Genomic DNA, 9,121 nt, shown 5'->3' with positions numbered 1-9,121 from the left:
CTCTCTGTCTCTCTCTCTCTCTCTGTCCCTCCATCTGTCTTTCCCTCCCAGTCACTCCTTCTCTCTCCTTCTATCTTTGTCTCTCTCTCTGTTCCACCATTTGTCTTTCCCTCTCTGTCACTCCCACTCTCCTTCTCTCTGTCTCTCCCTCTCCCTCCCCTCGATCTCACTGTTCTCCTCAATCTCACTCTCTCCCTCCATCTCCCTCTCCCCTCTATCTCTCTCTCCCCCTCTATCTCACTCTCTCCCTCTATCTCCCTCTCCCCTCTATCTCCCTCTCCCCCTCTATCTCCCTCTCCCCCTCTATCTCCCTCTCCCCCTCTATCTTCCTCTCCCCCTCTATCTTCCTCTCCCCCTCTAACTCACACACCCCCTCTATCTCACACTCCCCCTCTATCTCACACTCCCCCTCTATCTCACTCTCCCCCTCTATCTCACTCTCCCCCTCGATCTCCCTCTCCCTCTCTCTCTGTCTCTCTCACTGACTCTCTCTCTATCTCTTCCTGTCTCTCTCTCTCTGTTTCTCTCTCTCTTTGTGTCTCTCTGTCTGTTGCTCTCTCTCTCTGTCTCTCCTCTCACTCTCTGTCCATGACTCTGTTTGTGTCTCTCTCACACCATTTCTCTCTCTCTGCCTCTGTCTCTCTGCCTCTCCCTGTCTCTATCTCTCTCTCTGTGTCTCAGTTTCCCCAATCTCTCACCATAGGACAGTCCCGTCATCCCGGGAACAAGTCTGGTGAACCTTCATTGCACTCCCTCTCTGGCAATAATATCCTTCCTAAGGTAAGGGGACCAAAACTGCACACAGTACTCCAGGTGTGGTCTAACCAAGGTTCTATGTGATTGAAGCAAGACTTCACTACTCCTGTACTCAAATCCTCTTGTGATAAAGACTAACATCCCATTAGCCTTCTGAATTGCATTCTGCACCTGCATGTTAGTTTTCAGTGACTTATTGACGGGGACACCCAGGTCGCTTTGTACATCTACGCTTTCTAATCTCTTACCATTTAATAAATACTCAATTCCACCATCCCGGGTGTGATCAGATACTCTGTCCCTTCGTAAACCATTTCCTGTCCCTCCAACAGCTTGTGCCACTGCCCTATTTATCGGTGTGTTTTCCCCTTCTGATGATGTTGAATTTGTTAGTGGCTTTTCTCCTACTGAAGTTGTTGTATTTGTTAGCTTTTTTTAGTCCTCGGGAAGCTGTTCGTTTCCTGTTGAAATTGTTGCATTTGTTGGTGTTTTTTTTTCTCCTGTTGAGGTTGTTGTTGCATTTGTTGGTGTTTTTTTCTCCTGTTGAAGTTGTTGTTGCATTTGTTAGTGTTTTTTTCTCCTGTTGAGGTTGTTGTTGCATTTGTTGGTGTTTTTTTTCTCCTGTTGAGGTTGTTGTTGCATTTGTTGGTGTTTTTTCTCATGTTGAACTTGTTGTTGCATTTGTTGGTGTTTTTCCTCCTGTTGAGGTTGTTGTGGAATTGATTTGAAAAACACGTTTGCTAACACTTTTCGGGATGAGAAGCTACATTCAACTGAACCCCAGGACCCGTTTCTCTGTCACGTTTAAAGCACTAACCTTGCATTAGTGAGGAGTCAGTCTCTGAAATAAATGTCCCAGTGCTGCTGTAACATAAAATGGCCACCGTGAACAAAACTAAAATGGCTGACTGATGTTCTGAGAGAGGAGGGAACGAGAGACAGACAGACAGACAGAAAGAAAGACAATCTGTAACCTCATGGCCCGGCATATCCCCCACTCTACCATTACCATCAAGCCAGGAGACCAACCCCGGGTCAGTGGCGTGTGCAGGCGGGCATGCCAGGAGCAGCACCAGGCATACCTCAAAATGAGGTGTCAACCTGGTGAAGCTACAACCCAGGACTATCTGCGTGCCAAACTGCGTAAGCAGCATGCGATAGACAGAGCTAAGTGATCCCATAACCAACGGATCAGATCTAAGCTCTGCAATCCTGCCACATCCAGAGAAAAGGAGTGATCAGCATGAAGAGACTGCTGGAGATTTATGTTCCTGGTAATCTCTCCATCTCTATCTCTCCTTCCTCTGTCTTTTACTCTCGCAAGCCCTGTCTCACCTCTCTGTTCCTCTTTATCCATGTGTTACGAACACTGGACTTTGTCTTTCTCCCATCTTCACTCTTCATCTCAACTTCTCCCTCTGTTACCCTCTGAATCACAGTCTCTCCCTCTCCATTACCCTCTGAATCCCAGTCTCTCCCTCTCTGTTACCCTCTGAATCCCAGTCTCTCCCTCTCTGTTACCCTCTGAATCACAGTCTCTCCCTCTCCATTACCCTCTGAATTCCAGTCTCTCCCTCTCCGTTACCCTCTGAATCCCAGTCTCTCCCTCTCCATTACCCTCTGAATCCCAGTCTCTCCCTCTCCGTTACCCTCTGAATCCCAGTCTCTCCCTCTCTGTTGCCCTCTGAATCCCAGTCTCTCCCTCTCTGTCTCTCTCTCCCTCCCTCTCTGTTTCTTTCTCTCTCTCTGGCTCTCTCTGTCTCTCAGTGTCTCTCCCTCTCTCTCTCTCTGCCTCTGTCCATGCCTCTGTCTCTCTCACACCATCTCGCCCTCCCTCTCTCTGTCTCTCCCTCTGTCTGCCTCTCCATATCTCTTTCTCTTTCTCTCTCCTTCTTTTACTTTGTCTCTCCCTATCTTTCTTTCTCACCCTCTGTCCATGACTCTGTTTACATCTCTCTCTCTCTCTGTCTCTTTCCATGACTCCATTTGTGCCTCCCTTACACCATCTCTCCCACTCACTCTGTCTCTCCCTCTCTCTCTCTGTATCTCCCTCTCCCTCTCTGTCTCTCCCTCTCCCTCTCTGTATCTGCTTTCTCTTTCTGTCTCTCCCTCTCTCTTCCTCTCCATCTCACTCACTCTCTCTCCTTCTTTTACTTTGTCTGTCCCTATCTCTCTTTCTCACCCTCTGTCCATGACTCTGTTTACATCTCTCTCTCTCTCTCTGTCTCTTTCCATGACTCCATTTGTGCCTCCCTTACACCATCTCTCCCACTCACTCTGTCTCTCCCACTCTCTCCCTCTCTCTGTCTCTATCTCTGTCCCTTCATCTGTCTTTCCCTCTCTGTCACTCCTCCTCTCTCCTTCTATCTCTGTCTCTCTCTCTCTCTATCCCTCCATCTTTCCTTCCCTCCCTGTCACTCCATCTCTCTCCTTCTCTCTCTGTCTCTCACTTTGTCCCTCCATCTGCCTTTCCCTCCCTGTCTATCCATCTCACTCCTTCTATCTCTGTCTCTCCATTTGTCTTTCGCTCTCTGTCTCTGCCTCTCTCTCTGTCTCTCTCTCTGTCCCTCCATCTGTCTTTCCTTCTCTGTCTCTCCCTCTCTCTCCTTCTATCTCTGTCTCTCCATTTGTCTTTTGCTCTCTGTCTCTCCCTCTCTCTCCTTCTCTCTCTGCCTCACTCTCTGTCTCTCTCTCCCTGTCCCTCCATCTGTCTTTCACTCTCTGTCATTCCCTCTCTCTCCTTCTATCTCTGTCTCTTTCTCTGTCCCTCCATCTGTCTTTCCCCCCCATCACTCCCTCTCTCTCCTTCGATCTCTGTCTCTGTCTCTCTGTCTGTCCCTCTGTCTGTCTTTCCCTCTCTGTCACTCCCTCACTCTCCTATCTCTGTCTCTCTCTCTATCCCTCCATCTGTCCTTCCCTCCCTGTAACTCCATCTCTCTCCCTGTCTCGCTCTCTCTGTCCCTCCATCTGTCTTTCCCTCTCTGTCTCTCCACACTCTCCTTCTATCTCTGTCTCTCTCACTCTCTGTCTTTCCATCTGTCTTTCCCTCCCTGTCACTCCCTCTCTCTCCTTCCATCGCTGCCTCTCTCTCTCTCTGTCCCTCCAACTGCCTTTCCCTCTCTGTCTCTACCACTCTCTCCTTCTCTCTCTGTCTCTGCCTCTCTCTATCCCTCCATCTGTCCTTCCCTCCCTGTCACTCCATCTCACCTTCTCTGTTTCTCACTCTGTCCCTCCATCGGTCTTTCCCTCTCTGTCACTCCCTCTCTTCTCTCTGTCTCTCCCTCTCTCTCCTTCTCTCTCTCTCTGTCCCTCCATCTGTCTTCCCCCACAACCTGTCACTCCATCTCACTCCTTCTATCTCTGTCACTCCCGCTCTCTCTCTCTCTCTCTCTCTCTGTCCCTCCATCTGTCTTTCCTTCTCTGTCTCTCCCTCTCTCTCCTTCTATCTCTGCCTCTCCATCTGTCTTTCCCTCTCTGTCTCTCCCTCTCTCTCCTTCTCTCTCTGCCTCTCTCTCCCACTCTCTCTGTCTCTCCATCTTTCTTTCCTTCTCTGTCAGTCCCACTCTCTCCAACTATCTCTCTCTCTCTCTCTCTGTCTTTCCCTCTCTGTCACTCCTCCTCTCTCCTTCTATCTCTGTCTCTCTCTCTATCCCTCCATCTTTCCTTCCCTCCCTGTCACTACATCTCTCTCCTTCTCTCTCTGTCTCTCTCTCTGTCCCTCCATCTTTCTTTCCTTCTCTGTCAGTCCCACTCTCTCCAACTATCTCTCTCTCTCTCTCTGTCTTTCCCTCTCTGTCTCTCCGTCTCACCCCTTCCCTCTCTGTCTCTCCCTCTCTCTGCCTCTCTCTCTGTCTCTCTCTCTGTATCCCTCCATCTGTCCTTCAATCCCTGTAACTCCATCTCTCTCACTGTCTCTCTCTCTGTCCCTCCATCTGTCTTTCCTTCTCTGTCTCTCCCTCTCTCTCCTTCTCTCTCTGTCTCTGCCTCTCTCTATTCCTCCATCTGTCCTTCCCTCCCTGTCACTTCATCTCTCTCCTTCTCTCTGTTTCTCACTCTGTCCCTCCATCTGTCTTTCCCTCTCTGTCACTCCCTCACTCATTCTCTCTGTCACTCCCTCACTCTCCTTCTCTCTCTCTCTGTCCCTCCATCTGTCTTCCCCCCCTGTCACACCCTCTCTCTCCTTCTCTCTGTCTCTGCCTCTCTCTCTGTCTCTCTCTCTGTCCCTCCATCTGTCTTTCACTCTCTGTCACTCCCTCTCTCTCCCTCTATGTCTGTCTCTGTCTCTCTGTCTGTCCCTCCATCTGCCTTTCCCTCTCTGTCACTCCCTCACGCTCATATCTTTGTCTCTCTCTCTCTGTCCCTCCATCTGTCCTTCCCTCCCTGTAACTCCATCTCTCTCCCTGTGTCTCTCTGTCTGTCCCTCCATCTGTCTTTCCCTCTCTGTCTCGCAACACTCTCCTTCTATCTCTGTCTCTCTCACTCTCTGTCTTTCCATCTGTCTTTCCCGTCCTGTCACTCCCTCTCTCTCCTTCCATCGCTGCCTCTCTCCTCTCTGTCTATCCAACTGCCTTTCCCTCTCTGTCTCTCCCACTCTCTCCTTCTCTCTCTGTCTCTGCCACTCTCTCTGTCTTTCTCTCTCTGTCCCTCCATCGGTCTTTCCCTCTCTGTCACTCCCTCACTCCATCTCTCTGTCTCTCCCTCTCTCTCCTTCTCTCTCTCTCTCTGCCCCTCCATCTGTCTTCCCCCCCGCCCCTGTCACTCCCTCTCTCTCCGTCCCTCTCTCTCTATCCCTCCATCTGTCTTTCCATCTGTCTTTCCCTCTCTGTTACTCCCTCTCTCCTTCTCTCTGTCTCTCCCTCTCTCTCCTTCTCTCTCTCTGTGTCCCTCCATCTGTCTTTCCCGCTCTGTCTCTCCCTCTCTCTCCTTCTATCTCTGTCTGTCCATCTTTCTTTCCCTCTCTGTCTCTCCCTCTCTCTCCTTCTCTCTGTCTCTGCCTCTCTCTCTCTGTCCCTCCATCTGTCTTTCCCCCCCCCCCAGTCACTCCCTCGCTCTCCTTCTATCTCTGTCTCTGTCTCTCCATCTGTCCCTCTGTCTGTCTTTCCCTCTCTGTCACTCCCTCAGTCTCCTATCTCTGTCTCTCTCTCTCTATCCCTCCATCTGTCCTTCAATCCCTGTAACTCCATCTCTCTCTCTGTCTCTCCATCTGTCCCTCCATCTGTCTTTCCTTCTCTGTCAATCCACACTCTCCTTCTATCTCTGTCTCTCTTACTCTCTGTCTTTCCATCTGTCTTTCCCTCCCTGTCACTCCCTCTCTCTCTTTCCATCGCTGCCTCTCTCTCTCTCTCCAACTGCCTTTCCCTCACTGTCTCTCCCACTCTCTCCTTCTCTCTCTGTCTCTGCCTCTCTCTATTCCTCCATCTGTCCTCCCTCTCTGTCACTCCCTCACTCATTCTCTCTGTCATTCCCTCTCTCTCCTTCTCTCTCTCTCTGTCCCTCCATCTGTCTTCCCACACCTGTCACTCACTCTCGCTCCTTCCATCTCTGTCTCTGCCACTCTCTCTGCCACTCTCTCTGTCCCTCCGTCTGTCTTTCCCTCTCTGTCACTCCCTCTCTCTCCAAATATCTCTGTCTCTGCCACTCTCTGTCTCTCTGTCTGTCCCTCCATCTGTCTTTCCCTCCCTGTCACTCCATCTCTCTCCTCCTCTCTCCGTCTCTCACTTTGTCCCTCCATCTGTCTTTCCCTCTCTGTCTCTCTCTCTCTCTCCTTCTCTCTGTCTCTCCCTCTCTCTCTGTCTCTCTCTCTGTCCCTCCATCTGTCTTTCCCTCTCTTGCACTCCCTCTCTCTCCTTCTATCTCTGTCTCTCTCTGTCCCTCCATCTGTCTTTACCTCTCTGTCTCTCCCACTCTCTCCTTCTCTTTCTCTCTCTGCCTCTCTCTCTGTCTCTCTCTCTGTCCCTCCATCTGTCTTTCCCTCCCTGTCACTCTATCTCTCTCCTTCTCTCTGTCTCTCACTCTGTCCCTCCATCTGTCTTTCCCTCCCTGTCACTCCCTCTCTCTCTTTCTCTCTCTCTCTGTCCCTCCATCTGTCTTTCCCTCCCTGACACTCCCTCTCACTCCTTCTCTCTCTGTCTCTATCTCTGCTATCACTGACACTGGGAGAACGACAGAGGGAGGGAGGGTTAGATATGAAGGCATAGAGAGGGCTGCAGTGAGGGACAAACGTGGAGAGAGAGAGAGATTGTTGAGGTGGATGAAGAGGATAATGTAAGATATATTAACTTGATTTAATCCTTCACTGCTGTGTCCACAAACATTTAAGAGATAGGTATGGAGAGAAAACGAACATCGGGAGAGGGAGGAATGCAGATGAAGTTGGGGCCCAGACGGACACTTTTGATGATCTTGAAGGAATAGCCTCCATTTTAAATATTCAGCAAGCTATTCCACTGTGGGAACCATCACACCCTCATGATATTGTTTGTGGAAATTTCATGCTGGCTTATTGGTCAATTTTTAAACCTGTGATTGATAGATTCTTGTTAACCAAATGTATTAAGAGATAAGGGGCAAAGGTGGGATATATGGTGTAAGTTTGATCACAGATCAGCCATGATCTCATTGAATGCCAGGACGGAGGTGTGGGGTTAAATTGCATCCTCCTCTTCCAATATCCCCTGTGAAATATCCTTCTTTCTCTGTCAGTCACCCTGTCAGTCTAAGTCTCTCTGTTTCTCTCTTTCTCTCTCTCTCTCTGTCTCTATCGGACAGTGTAGAGTGAGATTCACTCTGTATCCACCCCATGATGTTCCTGTCCTGGGAGTGTTGGACGGGACAGTGTAGAAGGAGCATTACTCTGTATCTAATCCATGCTGTACCTGTCTGGGGAATGTTGTTGGGAGAGTGGAAACAGAGAGGTCTGGGACCAGGGTCCTCATGGGGAGGACTTAATGGTGCCTCCTAATTGACCAGTTAGCAATATTGGTGCTCCAGGGATGAAAGGGACTGTGGCTGAGTGGATACGACATTGGCTGAGAGAGTGGACAATGGTTGTTTCAGACTGGAGGGAGGTATACAGTGGAGGTTTATATTAGGATCACTGATCTTTTTGATATATACTAATGACTTGGACTTGTGTTTACAGGGCATAACTTCAATGTTTGCCAATGTTTGTGTCATCTGCAATGTAATAAACAGGGAAGGGACTAGAAGCAGACTTCAGGAGGAGAGAGGCAATCTGGTGAAATGGAACACACAAGAACAAATGAATTAGGAGCAGGAGTCGGCAATTCGGCCCCTCGAGCCTGCTCTGCCATTCAATGGCTGATCTGATTGTGAACTCAACTCCACTTTCCTGTCTGTGTCCCATAACCCTTGACTCCCTAACTGATCAAAAATCTATCGAACTCAGAATTGAATATATTCAATGATCCAGCCTCCACTGCTCTCTGGGGAAGAGAATTCCACAGACTGACCCCCCTCTGAGAGAAACACATTTCTCCTCAGCTCAGTCTTAAATGTGACGTCCCTAATTTTTAAACTGTGTCCCCTCGTTCTAGTCTCCCCAACAAGGGGAAACATCCTCTCAGCATCCACCCTGTCCAGTCCCCTCGGGACCTGAGATGTTTCACTCAGATCACCTCTCATTCTTCTAAACTCCAGTGGGTATAGACCCAACCTGTTCAACCTTTCCTCATAAGATAACCCCTTCATCCCAGGAATCAGCCCAGTGAACCTTCTCTGAACTACTTCGAATGCAATTATATAATTTCTTCAGTAAGGAGACCAAAAGTGTCCACAATCCTGCAGACGTCGTCTAACTTATGCCCTGTACAGCTGGAACAACACTTCCCTACTTTGATATTCTATTCACCTTGCAATAAACAACAACATTCCATTTTTCTTCCTAATCACTCGCTGTAGCTACACGGTAACATTTTGTGATTCATGTACCAGGACACCCAGATCCCTCTGTACCGTACAGTTCTGCAGTCTCTCTCCATTTCAATAATATACTGATTTTTATTCTTCCTGCTAAAGTGGACAAGCTCACATTTTCCCACATTGTACTCCATCTGCCAATTTTTTGCTCACTCACTTAACCTATCGAAATCTCTTTGTAAACTTTATGTCCTCTTGACAGCTTACTATCCAACCTATCATTGGACAGACACAGGGCAGGTTAACTTCAATGCTGAGAAATGTCAAATGATGCATTTCGGAAGGAAGGCTGAGGAGAAGCGATATAAACTAAATAGTCCAATGTTAAAATGTGTGCTGGTTCAGAGAGATCTGGAATTTCATTTGTGTCACTTTTTACATCTAAAAGATTCAATTTGGCGCTTGCAAGCTTATCAGTTGAATTTAG

This window comes from Heterodontus francisci, unplaced genomic scaffold (genome assembly GCF_036365525.1).
Source record: "Heterodontus francisci isolate sHetFra1 unplaced genomic scaffold, sHetFra1.hap1 HAP1_SCAFFOLD_249, whole genome shotgun sequence".
Lineage (NCBI taxonomy): Eukaryota > Metazoa > Chordata > Chondrichthyes > Heterodontiformes > Heterodontidae > Heterodontus > Heterodontus francisci.
The sequence above is the reverse complement of the archived record's forward strand: the minus strand, read 5'-3'. Positions refer to the sequence as shown.